Source organism: Bombina bombina, chromosome 6 (assembly GCF_027579735.1).
Source record: "Bombina bombina isolate aBomBom1 chromosome 6, aBomBom1.pri, whole genome shotgun sequence".
NCBI lineage: Eukaryota > Metazoa > Chordata > Amphibia > Anura > Bombinatoridae > Bombina > Bombina bombina.
In genome coordinates this window covers 409,361,930-409,377,900 of record NC_069504.1, presented here as the reverse complement: position 1 = coordinate 409,377,900, position 15,971 = coordinate 409,361,930, and the positions used below count along the sequence as shown (strand labels likewise).

The 15,971-nt window shown below is 43.3% G+C and overlaps 1 protein-coding gene across 2 annotated transcripts in view; it reads right to left on the bottom strand.

Moving 5' to 3' along the window:
* Positions 1-15,971, bottom strand: part of DPYSL3 (dihydropyrimidinase like 3) — a 609,221-nt gene that overhangs the window by 147,486 nt on the left and 445,764 nt on the right. The window lies entirely within an intron of this gene.

The window sequence follows — 15,971 nt, the reverse complement described above, 5'->3', positions numbered from 1 at the left end:
ACAAAAGCTCTAATATGTTTTATTTTACATTACTCTAGGGTTTGACGAAAACCTGGAGCCATGGCTCCTAAAATGCTAGCCGTGACTACTAAGATTTTGGATTCTTTCTTGTACACCACCATAAAAATAATTTGTAGGCTCTTAAAACTATCTGACAGGCCCCTTAGTATTTTGTGTGGATCCTACGTTTTAAAGTTGCCTGCCTTGCATTAGTGTAATTTAAACACTACAATAACCAAACACTACAGGATGTGATTTGGACATTGTGCTAACATCATACTATATATATATACTTAGCAAAAGCTGGCAAGTTACTATACAGTATATGGGTTAAGTTGAACAGTGTTTCATAACCGCAGTCCTCAAGTACCCCTAACATGCCAGGTTTTCATTATAGTTTAACTAGATCACAGGTGAAATAATCAGCTGATGGGTGAGAGCACGTTAGTAACTATGGTTACTGATCAGGCGATTACTTAACCTGTGCTCTAGTTAAGCTATAATGAAAACCTGTCCAGTTGGGGGTACTTCAGGACCACGGTTGAGAAACACTGAAGTAGAAAAATAATGTAAAAATAATGTAAAAAACATAATTTATGCTTACCTGATAAATTTATTTCTCTTGTAGTGTATCCAGTCCACGGATCATCCATTACTTGTGGGATATTCTCCTTCCCAACAGGAAGTTGCAAGAAGATCACCCACAGCAGAGCTGCTATATAGCTCCTCCCCTCACTGCCATATCCAGTCATTCGACCGAAACAAGCTGAGAAAGGAGAAACCATAGGGTGCAGTGGTGACTGTAATTTAATTAAAATTTAGACCTGCCTGAAAAGGACAGGGCGGGCCGTGGACTGGATACACTACAAGAGAAATAAATTTATCAGGTAAGCATAAATTATGTTTTCTCTTGTTAAGTGTATCCAGTCCACGGATCATCCATTACTTGTGGGATACCAATACCAAAGCTAAAGTACACGAATGATGGGAGGGACAAGGCAGGAACTTAAACGGAAGGAACCACTGCCTGTAGAACCTTTCTCCCAAAAACAGCCTCAGAAAAAGCAAAAGTATCAAATTTGTAAAATTTGGAAAAAGTATGAAGGGAAGACCAAGTTGCAGCCTTGCAAATCTGTTCAACAGAGGCCTCATTTTTAAAGGCCCAGGTGGAAGCCACAGCTCTAGTAGAATGAGCTGTAATCCTTTCAGGAGGCTGCTGTCCAGCAGTCTCATAGGCTAAACGGATTATACTCCGAAGCCAAAAAGAAAGAGAGGTTGCCGAGGCCTTCTGACCTCTCCTCTGTCCAGAGTAAACAACAAACAGGTTAGATGTTTAGCGAAAATCTTTAGTAGCCTGTAAGTAAAACTTCAAGGCACGGACTACGTCTAGATTATGCAAAAGACGTTCCTTCTTTGAAGAAGGATTAGGACATAATGATGGAACAACAATCTCTTGATTGATATTCTTGTTAGAAACCACCTTAGGTAAAAACCCAGGTTTTGTACGCAGAACAACTTTATCTGAATGAAAGATCAGATAAGGAGAATCACAATGTAAGGCAGATAACTCCGAGACTCTTCGAGCCAAGGAAATAGCCATCAGAAAAAGAACTTTCCATGAAAGAAGTTTGATATCAATAGAATGAAGGGGTTCAAACGGAACCCCTTGAAGAACTTTAAGAACCAAGTTTAAGCTCCATGGAGGAGCAACAGGTTTAAACACAGGCTTAATTCTAACTAAAGCCTGACAAAATGCCTGAACGTCTGGAACTTCTGCCAGACGCTTGTGTAAAAGAATAGACAGAGCAGAAATCTGTCCCTTTAAAGAACTAGCTGATAATCCTTTGTCCAAACCCTCTTGGAGGAAGGACAATATCCAAGGAATCCTAACCCTACTCCATGAGTAATTCTTGGATTCAAACCAATGAAGATATTTACGCCATATCTTGTGGTAAATTTTCCTGGTGACAGGCTTTCGTGTCTGTATTAAGGTATCAATTACTGACTCGGAGAAGCCACGCTTAGATAGGATCAAGCGTTCAATCTCCATGCAGTTAGTCTCAGAGAAAGTAGATTCGGATGATTGAAAGGACCTTGTATTAGAAGGTCTTGTCTCAGAGGCAGAGTCCATGGTGGAAAGGATGACATGTCCACTAGGTCTGCATACCAGGTCCTGCGTGGCCACGCAGGCGCTATCAATATCACCGATGCTCTTTCCTGTTTGATTTTGGCAATCAGACGAGGGAGCAGAGGAAACGGTGGAAACACATAAGCCAGATTGAAGAACCATGGCGCTGCTAGAGCATCTATCAGTGCCGCTTCTGGGTCCCTGGACCTGGATCCGTAACAAGGAAGCTTGGCATTCTGGCGAGACGCCATGAGATCCAATTCTGGTTTGCCCCAACGGAGAACCAATTGAGCAAACACTTCCGGATGGAGTTCCAATTCCCCCGGATGAAAAGTCTGATGACTTAGAAAATCCGCCTCCCAGTTCTCTGGGCCCGAGATAACCACCAGAGAAGAGAATCTCTGGTTTCCTGATCCAGATTTAGTAGAGGGGACAAATCTGTGTAATCCCCATTCCACTGACTGAGCATGCATAATTGCAATGGTCTGAGATGCACGCGCACGAATGGCACTATGTCCATCGCCGCTACCATTAAGCCGATTACTTCCATGCACTGAGCCACCGTGGGGCGCGGAATGGAGTGAAGAACACGGCAAGCATTTAGAAGTTTTGATAACCTGGACTCCGTCAGGTAAATTTTCATTTCTACAGAATCTATTAGAGTCCCTAGGAAGGAAACCCTCGTGAGAGGAGATAGAGAACTCTTTTCTTCGTTCACTTTCCACCCATGCGACCTCAGGAATGCCAGAACTATCTCTGTATGAGATTTGGCAATTTGAAAGCTTGACGCCTGTATCAGGATATCGTCCAGGTAAGGAGCCACCGCTATGCCTCGCGGTCTTAGGACCGCCAGAAGTGAGCCCAGAAACTTTGTAAAAATTCTTGGGGCTGTAGCCAACCCGAATGGAAGAGCTACAAATTGGTAATGCCTGTCTAGAAAGGCAAACCTCAGGAACTGATGATGATTCTTGTGAATCGGAATGTGAAGGTAGGCATCCTTTAAGTCCACTGTGGTCATGTACTGACCCTCTTGGATCATGGGTAAAATGGTTCGAATAGTTTCCATCTTGAATGACGGAACTCTGAGGAATTTGTTTAGGATCTTTAAATCCAAAATTGGTCTGAAGGTTCCCTCTTTTTTGGGAACCACAAACAGATTTGAATAAAACCCCTGTCCTTGTTCCGTCCACGGAACTGGATGGATCACTCCCATTACAAGGAGATCTTGTACGCAGCTTAGGAATGCCTCTTTCTTTATCTGGTTTGCAGATAATCTTGAAAGGTGAAATCTCCCTTGTGGAGGAGAAGCTTTGAAGTCCAGAAGATATCCCTGAGATATGATCTCCAACGCAGAGGGATCCTGAACATCTCTTGCCCACGCCTGGGCGAAGAGAGAGAGTCTGCCCCCTACTAGATCCGTTGTCGGATAGGGGGCCGCTCCTTCATGCTGTCTTAGAGGCAGCAGCAGGCTTTCTGGCCTGCTTGCCCTTGTTCCAGGACTGGTTAGGTTTCCAGGCCTGCTTGGATTGAGCAAAAGTTCCCTCTTGTTTTGAAACAGAGGAAGTTGATGCTGCACCTGCCTTGAAATTTTGAAAGGCACGAAAATTAGACTGTTTGGCCTTTAATTTGGCCCTGTCCTGAGGAAAGGTATGACCCTTACCTCCAGTAATGTCAGCAATAATTTCTTTCAAACCAGGCCCGAATAAGGTCTGCCCCTTGAAAGGAATGTTGTGTAATTCAGACTTTGAAGTCACATCAGCTGACCAGGATTTGAGCCATAGCGCCCTTCGCGCCTGGATGGCGAATCCGGAATTCTTAGCCGTTAGTTTAGTCAAATGAACAATGGCATCAGAAACAAATGAGTTAGTTAGCTTAAGAGTTCTAAGCTTGTCAACAATTTCAGTCAATGGAGCTGTATGGATGGCCTCTTCCAGGGCCTCAAACCAGAATGCCGCCGCAGCAGTGACAGGCGCAATGCATGCAAGGGGCTGTAAAATAAAACCTTGTTGAATAAACATTTTCTTAAGGTAACCCTCTAATTTTTTATCCATTGGATGTGAAAAAGCACAACTGTCCTCAACCGGGATAGTGGTACGCTTTGCTAAAGTAGAAACTGCTCCCTCCACCTTAGGGACAGTCTGCCATAAGTCCCGTGTAGTGGCATCTATTGGAAACATTTTTCTAAATATAGGAGGTAGGGAAAAGGGCACACCGGGCCTATCCCACTCCTTACTAATAATTTCTGTAAACCTTTTAGGTATTGGAAAAACATCAGTACTCACCGGCACTGCATAGTATTTATTCAGCCTACACAATTTCTCTGGCACTGCAATTGTGTCACAGTCATTCAGAGCAGCTAATACCTCCCCAAGCAATACACGGAGGTTCTCAAGCTTAAATTTAAAATTAGAAATCTCTGAATCAGGTCTCCCCGATTCAGAGACGTCACCCACAGACTGAAGCTCTCCATCCTCAGGTTCTGCATATTGTGACGCATGATCAGACATGGCTCTTACAGCATCTACGCGCTCTGTATCTCGTCTAACCCCAGAGATATCGCGCTTGCCCCTCAATTCAGGCAATCTGGATAATACCTCTGACAGGGTATTATTCATGATTGCAGCCATGTCCTGCAAAGTAATCGCTATGGGCGTCCCTGATGTACTTGGCGCCATATTAGCGTGCGTCCCTTGAGCGGGAGGCGAAGGGTCCGACACGTGGGGAGAGTTAGTCGGCATAACCTCCCCCTCGACAGACCCCTCTGGTGACAATTCTTTTATAGATAAAGACTGATCTTTACTGTTTAAGGTGAAATCAATACATTTAGTACACATTCTCCTATGGGGCTCCACCATGGCTTTTAAACATAATGAACAAGTATCCTCTGTTTCAGACATGTTTGTACAGACTAGCAATGAGACTAGCAAGCTTGGAAAACACTTTAAAGCAAGTTAACAAGCAATATAAAAAAATGTTACTGTGCCTTTAAGAGAAACAAATTTTGACAAAATTTGAAATAACAGTGAAAAAATGCAGTTACACTAACAAAATTTTTACAGTGTATGTAACAAGTCAGCAGAGCATTGCACCCACTTGCAAATGGATGATTAACCCCTTAATAACAAAAACAGAATAATAAATGACAAAAACGTTTTTTAAACACATTCAAAACAACTGCCACAGTCTACTGTGATTATTACCCTCCTCAAACACGACTTTGAAGCCTTTTGAGCCCTTCAGAGATGTCCTGTATCATGCAGAGGGAAGCTGAATGTCTCTGTCAGTATTTTTATCTGCACAGAAAAGCACTAAAAACAGAATTTATGTTTACCTGATAAATTACTTTCTCCAACGGTGTGTCCGGTCCACGGCGTCATCCTTACTTGTGGGATATTCTCTTCCCCAACAGGAAATGGCAAAGAGCCCAGCAAAGCTGGTCACATGATCCCTCCTAGGCTCCGCCTACCCCAGTCATTCGACCGACGTTAAGGAGGAATATTTGCATAGGAGAAACCATATGGTACCGTGGTGACTGTAGTTAAAGAAAATAAATTATCAGACCTGATTAAAAAAAAAAAACCAGGGCGGGCCGTGGACCGGACACACCGTTGGAGAAAGTAATTTATCAGGTAAACATAAATTCTGTTTTCTCCAACATAGGTGTGTCCGGTCCACGGCGTCATCCTTACTTGTGGGAACCAATACCAAAGCTTTAGGACACGGATGAAGGGAGGGAGCAAATCAGGTCACCTAAATGGAAGGCACCACGGCTTGCAAAACCTTTCTCCCAAAAATAGCCTCAGAAGAAGCAAAAGTATCAAACTTGTAAAATTTGGTAAAAGTGTGCAGTGAAGACCAAGTCGCTGCCCTACATATCTGATCAACAGAAGCCTCGTTCTTGAAGGCCCATGTGGAAGCCACAGCCCTAGTGGAATGAGCTGTGATTCTTTCGGGAGGCTGCCGTCCGGCAGTCTCGTAAGCCACTCTGATGATGCTTTTAATCCAAAAAGAGAGAGAGGTAGAAGTTGCTTTTTGACCTCTCCTTTTACCTGAATAAACAACAAACAAGGAAGATGTTTGTCTAAAATCCTTTGTAGCATCTAAATAGAATTTTAGAGCACGAACAACATCCAAATTGTGCAACAAACGTTCCTTCTTTGAAACTGGTTTCGGACACAGAGAAGGTACGATAATCTCCTGGTTAATGTTTTTGTTAGAAACAACTTTTGGAAGAAAACCAGGTTTAGTACGTAAAACCACCTTATCTGCATGGAACACCAGATAAGGAGGAGAACACTGCAGAGCAGATAATTCTGAAACTCTTCTAGCAGAAGAAATTGCAACTAAAAACAAAACTTTCCAAGATAATAACTTAATATCAACGGAATGTAAGGGTTCAAACGGAACCCCCTGAAGAACTGAAAGAACTAAATTGAGACTCCAAGGAGGAGTCAAAGGTTTGTAAACAGGCTTGATTCTAACCAGAGCCTGAACAAAGGCTTGAACATCTGGCACAGCTGCCAGCTTTTTGTGAAGTAACACCGACAAGGCAGAAATCTGTCCCTTCAGGGAACTTGCAGATAATCCTTTTTCCAATCCTTCTTGAAGGAAGGATAGAATCCTAGGAATCTTAACCTTGTCCCAAGGGAATCCTTTAGATTCACACCAACAGATATATTTTTTCCAAATTTTGTGGTAAATCTTTCTAGTTACAGGCTTTCTGGCCTGAACAAGAGTATCGATAACAGAATCTGAGAATCCTCGCTTCGATAAAATCAAGCGTTCAATCTCCAAGCAGTCAGCTGGAGTGAAACCAGATTCTGATGTTCGAACGGACCCTGAACAAGAAGGTCTCGTCTCAAAGGTAGCTTCCAAGGTGGAGCCGATGACATATTCACCAGATCTGCATACCAAGTCCTGCGTGGCCACGCAGGAGCTATCAAGATCACCGACGCCCTCTCCTGATTGATCCTGGCTACCAGCCTGGGGATGAGAGGAAACGGCGGGAACACATAAGCTAGTTTGAAGGTCCAAGGTGCTACTAGTGCATCCACTAGAGCCGCCTTGGGATCCCTGGATCTGGACCCGTAGCAGGGAACTTTGAAGTTCTGACGAGAGGCCATTAGATCCATGTCTGGAATGCCCCACAGCTGAGTGACTTGGGCAAAGATTTCCGGATGGAGTTCCCACTCCCCCGGATGCAATGTCTGACGACTCAGAAAATCCGCTTCCCAATTTTCCACTCCCGGGATGTGGATAGCAGACAGGTGGCAGGAGTGAGACTCCGCCCATAGAATAATCTTGGTCACTTCTTCCATCGCTAGGGAACTCCTTGTTCCCCCCTGATGGTTGATGTACGCAACAGTCGTCATGTTGTCTGATTGAAACCGTATGAACTTGGTCCTTGCTAGCTGAGGCCAAGCCTTGAGAGCATTGAATATCGCTCTCAGTTCCAGAATATTTATCGGTAGAAGAGATTCTTCCCGAGACCAAAGACCCTGAGTTTTCAGGGATCCCCAGACCGCGCCCCAGCCCATCAGACTGGCGTCGGTCGTGACAATGACCCACTCTGGTCTGCGGAATGTCATCCCTTGTGACAGGTTGTCCAGGGACAGCCACCAACGGAGTGAGTCTCTGGTCCTCTGATCTACTTGTATCTTTGGAGACAAGTCTGTATAGTCCCCATTCCACTGACTGAGCATGCACAGTTGTAATGGTCTTAGATGAATGCGCGCAAAAGGAACTATGTCCATTGCCGCTACCATCAACCCGATCACTTCCATGCACTGAGCTACGGAAGGAAGAGGAACGGAATGAAGTATCCGACAAGAGTCCAGAAGTTTTGTTCTTCTGGCCTCTGTTAGAAAAATCCTCATTTCTGAGGAGTCTATGATTGTTCCCAAGAAGGGAACCCTTGTTGACGGGGATAGAGAACTCTTTTCCACGTTCACTTTCCAGCCGTGAGATCTGAGAAAGGCCAGGACGATGTCCGTGTGAGCCTTTGCTTGAGGGAGGGACGACGCTTGAATCAGAATGTCGTCCAGGTAAGGTACTACTGCAATGCCCCTCGGTCTTAGCACCGCTAGAAGGGACCCTAGTACCTTTGTGAAAATCCTTGGAGCAGTGGCTAATCCGAAAGGAAGCGCCACAAACTGGTAATGTTTGTCCAGGAATGCAAACCTTAGGAACCGATGATGTTCCTTGTGGATAGGAATATGTAGATACGCATCCTTTAAATCCACCGTGGTCATGAATTGACCTTCCTGGATGGAAGGAAGGATAGTTCGAATGGTTTCCATCTTGAACGATGGAACCTTGAGAAATTTGTTTAAGATCTTGAGATCTAAGATTGGTCTGAACGTTCCCTCTTTTTTGGGAACTATGAACAGATTGGAGTAGAACCCCATCCCTTGTTCTCTTAATGGAACAGGATGAATCACTCCCATTTTTAACAGGTCTTCTACACAATGTAAGAACGCCTGTCTTTTTATGTGGTCTGAAGACAACTGAGACCTGTGGAACCTCCCCCTTGGGGGAAGTCCCTTGAATTCCAGAAAATAACCCTGGGAGACTATTTCTAGCGCCCAAGGATCCAGAACATCTCTTGCCCAAGCCTGAGCGAAGAGAGAGAGTCTGCCCCCCACCAGATCCGGTCCCGGATCGGGGGCCAATATTTCATGCTGTCTTGGTAGCAGTGGCAGGTTTCTTGGCCTGCTTTCCCTTGTTCCAGCCTTGCATTGGTCTCCAAGCTGGCTTGGCTTGAGAGGTATTACCCTCTTGCTTAGAGGACGTAGCACTTTGGGCAGGTCCGTTTTTACGAAAGGGACGAAAATTAGGTCTATTTTTTGCCTTGAAAGGCCGATCCTGAGGAAGGGCGTGGCCCTTACCCCCAGTGATATCAGAGATAATCTCTTTCAAGTCAGGGCCAAACAGCGTTTTCCCCTTGAAAGGAATGTTTAGTAGCTTGTTCTTGGAAGACGCATCAGCCGACCAAGATTTCAACCAAAGCGCTCTGCGCGCCACAATAGCAAACCCAGAATTCTTAGCCGCTAACCTAGCCAATTGCAAAGTGGCGTCTAGAGTGAAAGAATTAGCCAATTTGAGAGCATTGATTCTGTCCATAATCTCCTCATAAGGAGGAGAATCACTATCGAGCGCCTTTATCAGTTCATCAAACCAGAAATATGCGGCTGTAGTGACAGGGACAATGCATGAAATGGGTTGTAGAAGGTAACCCTGCTGAACAAACACCTTTTTAAGCAAACCTTCTAATTTTTTATCCATAGGATCTTTGAAAGCACAACTATCCTCTATGGGTATAGTGGTGCGTTTGTTTAAAGTAGAAACCGCTCCCTCGACCTTGGGGACTGACTGCCATAAGTCCTTTCTGGGGTCGACCATAGGAAACAATTTTTTAAATATGGGGGGAGGGACGAAAGGAATACCGGGCCTTTCCCATTCTTTATTAACAATGTCCGCCACCCGCTTGGGTATAGGAAAAGCTTCTGGGAGCCCCGGCACCTCTAGGAACTTGTCCATTTTACATAGTTTCTCTGGGATGACCAACTTTTCACAATCATCCAGAGTGGATAATACCTCCTTAAGCAAAATGCGGAGATGTTCCAACTTAAATTTAAATGTAATCACATCAGATTCAGCCTGATGAGAAATGTTCCCTGAATCAGTAATTTCTCCCTCAGACAAAACCTCCCTGGCCCCCTCAGATTGGGTTAGGGGCCCTTCAGAGATATTAATATCAGCGTCGTCATGCTCTTCAGTAACTAAAACAGAGCAGCCACGCTTACGCTGACAAGGGTTCATTTTGGCTAAAATGTTTTTGACAGAATTATCCATTACAGCCGTTAATTGTTGCATAGTAAGGAGTATTGGCGCGCTAGATGTACTAGGGGCCTCCTGAGTGGGCAAGACTCGTGTAGACGAAGGAGGGAATGATGCAGTACCATGCTTACTCCCCTCACTTGAGGAATCATCTTGGGCATCATTGTCATTATCACATAAATCACATTTATTTAAATGAATAGGAATTCTGGCTTCCCCACATTCAGAACACAGTCTATCTGGTAGTTCAGACATGTTAAACAGGCATAAACTTGATAACAAAGTACAAAAAACGTTTTAAAATAAAACCGTTACTGTCACTTTAAATTTTAAACTGAACACACTTTATTACTGCAATTGCGAAAAAACATGAAGGAATTGTTCAAAATTCACCAAATTTTCACCACCACAGTGTCTTAAAGCCTTAAAAGTATTGCACACCAAATTTGGAAGCTTTAACCCTTAAAATAACGGAACCGGAGCCGTTTTTAACTTTAACCCCTTTACAGTCCCTGGTATCTGCTTTGCTGAGACCCAACCAAGCCCAAAGGGGAATACGATACCAAATGACGCCTTCAGAAAGTCTTTTCTAAGTATCAGAGCTCCTCTCACATGCGACTGCATGCCATGCCTCTCAAAAACAAGTGCGCAACACCGGCGCGAAAATGAGACTCTGCCTATGCTTTGGGAAAGCCCCTAAAGAATAAGGTGTCTAAAACAGTGCCTGCCGATATTATTATATCAAAAAACCCAAATAAAATGATTCCTCAAGGCTAAATATGTGTTAATAATGAATCGATTTAGCCCAGAAAAAGTCTACAGTCTTAATAAGCCCATGTGAAGCCCTTATTTACAATCGTAATAAACATGGCTTACCGGATCCCATAGGGAAAATGACAGCTTCCAGCATTACATCGTCTTGTTAGAATGTGTCATACCTCAAGCAGCAAGAGACTGCACACTGTTCCCCCAACTGAAGTTAATTGCTCTCAACAGTCCTGTGTGGAACAGCCATGGATTTTAGTTACGGTTGCTAAAATCATTTTCCTCATACAAACAGAAATCTTCATCTCTTTTCTGTTTCTGAGTAAATAGTACATACCAGCACTATTTCAAAATAACAAACTCTTGATTGAATAATAAAAAACTACAGTTAAACACTAAAAAACTCTAAGCCATCTCCGTGGAGATGTTGCCTGTACAACGGCAAAGAGAATGACTGGGGTAGGCGGAGCCTAGGAGGGATCATGTGACCAGCTTTGCTGGGCTCTTTGCCATTTCCTGTTGGGGAAGAGAATATCCCACAAGTAAGGATGACGCCGTGGACCGGACACACCTATGTTGGAGAAATAGGCCTTTCCCACTCATATTGCAACAGTGGAAAGCCTGTTACTAGGCAAAAATCAAGCCAGCCATGTGGAAAAAAACTAGGCCCCAATAAGTTTTGTCACCAAACATATATAAAAACGATTAACATGCCAGCAAACGTTTTATATTACACATTTATAAAAGTATGTATCTCTGTTAATAAGCCTGATACCAGTCGCTATCACTGCATTTAAGGCTTAACTTACATTAATCCGGTATCAGCAGCATTTTTCTAGCAAATTCCATCCCTAGAAATATGTTAACTGCACATACCCTATTACAGGAAAACCTGCACGCTATTCCCCCTCTGAAGTTACCTCACTCTTCAGAATATGTGAGAACAGCAAAGGATCTTAGTTACTTCTGCTAAGATCATAGAAATCACAGGCAGATTCTTCTTCTAATGCTGCCTGAGATGAAACAGTACACTCCGGTACCATTTAAAAATAACAAACTTTTGATTGAAGTTAAAAAACTAACTATAATACACCACTCTCCTCTTACTACGTCCATCTTTGCTGAGAGTTGCAAGAGAATGACTGGATATGGCAGTGAGGGGAGGAGCTATATAGCAGCTCTGCTGTGGGTGATCCTCTTGCAACTTCCTGTTGGGAAGGAGAATATCCCACAAGTAATGGATGATCCGTGGACTGGATACACTTAACAAGAGAAATAGTGTATACTCTATTTTACGCAGTACAGCTATATGTACAATAAATCTGATTTTCTTTTTAGAATATGCCATGCGAAAACTTTGAAAATAACGTGTAATTTTTAACTTTTTTTATCAATGTCATGCCAGTGCAATGGAAGCATGCTTGTTTCGATTAGATAGCTTTTCCAAGTAAATGATACATTTGAAAAAAGCTGGATTTCTTAAATGTGAATTGGGCCAACAAATGAAAGCCTATAAGAAACTATAAAGGAACCAATACAAATTAAAGGGACATTCAACACTGCCCACAACAATAATCTATGTTTCTAAACTAAGTATAAAGAGCAAGCTTCAACGTTCCCAATTTCTCTTACTTACTGCCTTCACTGTTCAATCCTCATCGATAACTTCAAAATTTGTCTCCTAATATGGCTGCTTAACTCCCCCCACTGTGACGTATAGCTCGTCTTCTGCAAACTAGCCGGCAGTTATATCCCATTTCTCCTACTTCAATCCCAGCGCGTTCACGGGCGTTAGCGCATGCGCGATACAATAGGAACATTAAAAGTGGAACCATAATAACCCAAGTTGTTTCCGTTCCGATTATCTTACTTATAGTACTCCATTACGTAATATAAGCGGAACGGAAACAACTTGGATTATTTTGGTTCCGCTTTTAGTGTTCCTAGTATATTGCGCATGTGCTAACGGCCGTGAACGCGCTTGGATTTCAGTCCGGGGAATGGGCTCTCATTGGCTGGTAGTTTGAGAAAGAAGGCGAAGACGTCATGGTGGGGGGAGTTAGGAAGACATGTTAGGACACCAATTTGGAGGATAACAATGACGATTCAACAGTGAAGGCGGTAAGTAAGAGAAAGGGGGCACCTTGGAGCTTGATCTTTTTATTTAGTTTTGAAACATAGATTAATGTTGTGGGCAGTGTTGAATGTTCCTTTAAACTGATACAATATTACAGAGTACTGGCTTACATGTTTGGTCACAAATATCCTGTATTCCCAGCAAGCTCAATGCATAACATTTACAGATAATCCCTTATGATTTGTAATTAACAGCCAGATATTTAATACAGAGAGGATCAGAAGATTTATACCTTAATGTGTTTTGATTTAAAGGTGTCATTTTAGCACTGTTTGAACTTATATATATTATATTATCTAATTCAAGGAAATTTATGTTTGTTCAAATGTGAAATAAGTATGAGACTGGAAAAAAAACATGCAAAAGTCAAAACCGGCTTTCAGACGCTTAGTGCTGTAGAATAAGATAAATAAAAATTTTGTAGAACATTTTAAGAGAATTTTTTTCTAATGGACTAGAATACGAATATCTAATGGACTAGAATACGATAAGTTTTCTAATTAATTGAAATGTCTTTGACTCTAAAACAGGTTTATTGCACAGGAAAAACATAATTTATGCTTACCTGATAAATTTATTTCTCTTGTAGTGTGTTCAGTCCACGGGTCATCCATTACTTATGGGATATATTCTCCTTCCCAACAGGAAGTTGCAAGAGGATCACCCAAGCAGAGCTGCTATATAGCTCCTCCCCTCACATGTCATATCCAGTCATTCGACCGAAACAAGACGAGAAAGGAGAAACTATAAGGTGCAGTGGTGACTGGAGTTATAATTTTAAAATTTAGAACCTGCCTGAAAAAGACAGGGCGGGCCGTGGACTGAACACACTACAAGAGAAATAAATTTATCAGGTAAGCATAAATTATGTTTTCTCTTGTTAAGTGTGTTCAGTCCACGGGTCATCCATTACTTATGGGATACCAATACCAAAGCTAAGTACACGGATGATGGGAGGGACAAGGCAGGAACATTAAACAGAAGGAACCACTGCCTGTAGAACCTTTCTCCCAAAACCAGCCTCCGAAGAAGCGAAAGTGTCAAATTTGTAAAATTTGGAAAAAGTATGAAGTGAAGACCAAGTTGCAGCCTTGCAAATCTGTTCAACAGAGGCCTCATTCTTAAAGGCCCAGGTGTAAGCCACAGCTCTAGTGGAATGAGCTGTAATTCTTTCAGGATGCTGCTGTCCAGCAGTCTCATAGGCTAAACGTATTATGCTACGAAGCCAAAAAGAGAGAGAGGTAGCCGAAGCCTTTTGACCTCTCCTCTGTCCAGAGTAAACGACAAACAGAGAAGAAGTTTGTCTAAAATCTTTAGTTGCCTGTAAGTAGAACTTCAGAGCACGGACCACGTCTAGATTATGCAAAAGACGTTCCTTCTTTGAAGAAGGATTAGGACATAATGATGGAACAACAATCTCTTGATTGATATTCCTGTTAGAAACAACCTTAGGTAAAAACCCAGGTTTAGTACGCAGAACTACCTTATCTGAATGAAAGATCAGATAAGGAGAATCACAATGTAAGGCAGATAACTCAGATACTCTTCGAGCCGAGGAAATAGCCATCAAAAACAAAACTTTCCAAGACAAAAGCTTAATATCAATGGAATGAAGGGGTTCAAACGGAACACCCTGAAGAACTTTAAGAACCAAGTTTAAGCTCCACAGAGGAGCAACAGCTTTAAACACAGGCTTAATTCTAGCCAAAGCCTGACAAAAGGCCTGGACGTCTGGATGCTCTGCCAGACGTTTGTGTAAAAGAATAGACAGAGCTGAAATCTGTCCCTTTAGCGAACTAGCGGATAAACCCTTTTCTAAACCCTCTTGTAGAAAAGCTAATATCCTAGGAATCCTAACCTTACTCCATGAGTAACTCTTGGATTCGCACCAATATAAATATTTACGCCATATCTTATGGTAAATTTTTCTTGTCACAGGTTTCCGAGCCTGTATTAATGTATCAATAACCGAATCAGAAAACCCACGCTTTGATAGAATCAAGCGTTCAATTTCCAGGCAGTCAGCCTCAGAGAAATTAGGTTTGGATGGTTGAAAGGACCCTGAATTAGAAGGTCCTGCCTCAGAGGAAGAGACCATGGTGGACAGGACGACATGTCCACTAGGTCTGCATACCAGGTCCTGCGTGGCCACGCAGGCGCTATCAGAATTACCGATGCCCTCTCCTGTTTGATCCTGGCAATCAGCCGAGGTAGCAACGGAAATGGTGGAAACACATAAGCTATGTTGAAAACCCAAGGGGCTGCTAATGCATCTACCAGCACCGCTCCCGGGTCCCTGGACCTGGATCCGTAACAAGGAAGCTTTGCGTTCTGGCGAGATGCCATGAGATCCAGATCCGGTTTGCCCCAACGACGAATCAGTTGAGCAAATACCTCCGGGTGAAGTTCCCACTCTCCCGGATGAAAAGTCTGGCGACTTAGGAAATCCGCCTCCCAGTTCTCTACGCCTGGGATGTGAATTGCTGACAGGTGGCAAGACTGAGACTCTGCCCAGCGAATTATCTTCGAGACTTCCAACATCGCTAGGGAACTCCTGGTTCCCCCTTGATGATTGATGTAAGCCACAGTCGTGATATTGTCCGACTGAAATCTGATGAACCTCAGCTTTGCTAACTGAGGCCAAGCCAGAAGAGCATTGAATATTGCTCTTAATTCTAGAATGTTTATTGGGAGGAGTTTCTCCTCCTGAGTCCACGATCCCTGAGCCTTCAGGGAATTCCAGACTGCTCCCCAGCCTAGAAGGCTGGCATCCGTTGTTACAATCGTCCAATCTGGCCTGCGAAAGGTCATTCCTTTGGACAGATGAACCGGTGACAACCACCAGAGAAGCGAATCTCTGGTCTCCTGGTCCAGATTTAGCAAAGGGAACAGATCTGAGTAATCCCCGTTCCATTGACTGAGCATGCATAGTTGCAGCGGTCTGAGATGCAGGCGCGCAAATGGCACTATGTCCATTGCCGCTACCATTAAGCCGATTACTTCCATGCACTGAGCTACCGATGGGCTTGGAATGGAATGAAGGACACGGCAAGCATTGAGAATCTTTGATAACCTGGACTCCGTCAGGTAAATCTTCATCTC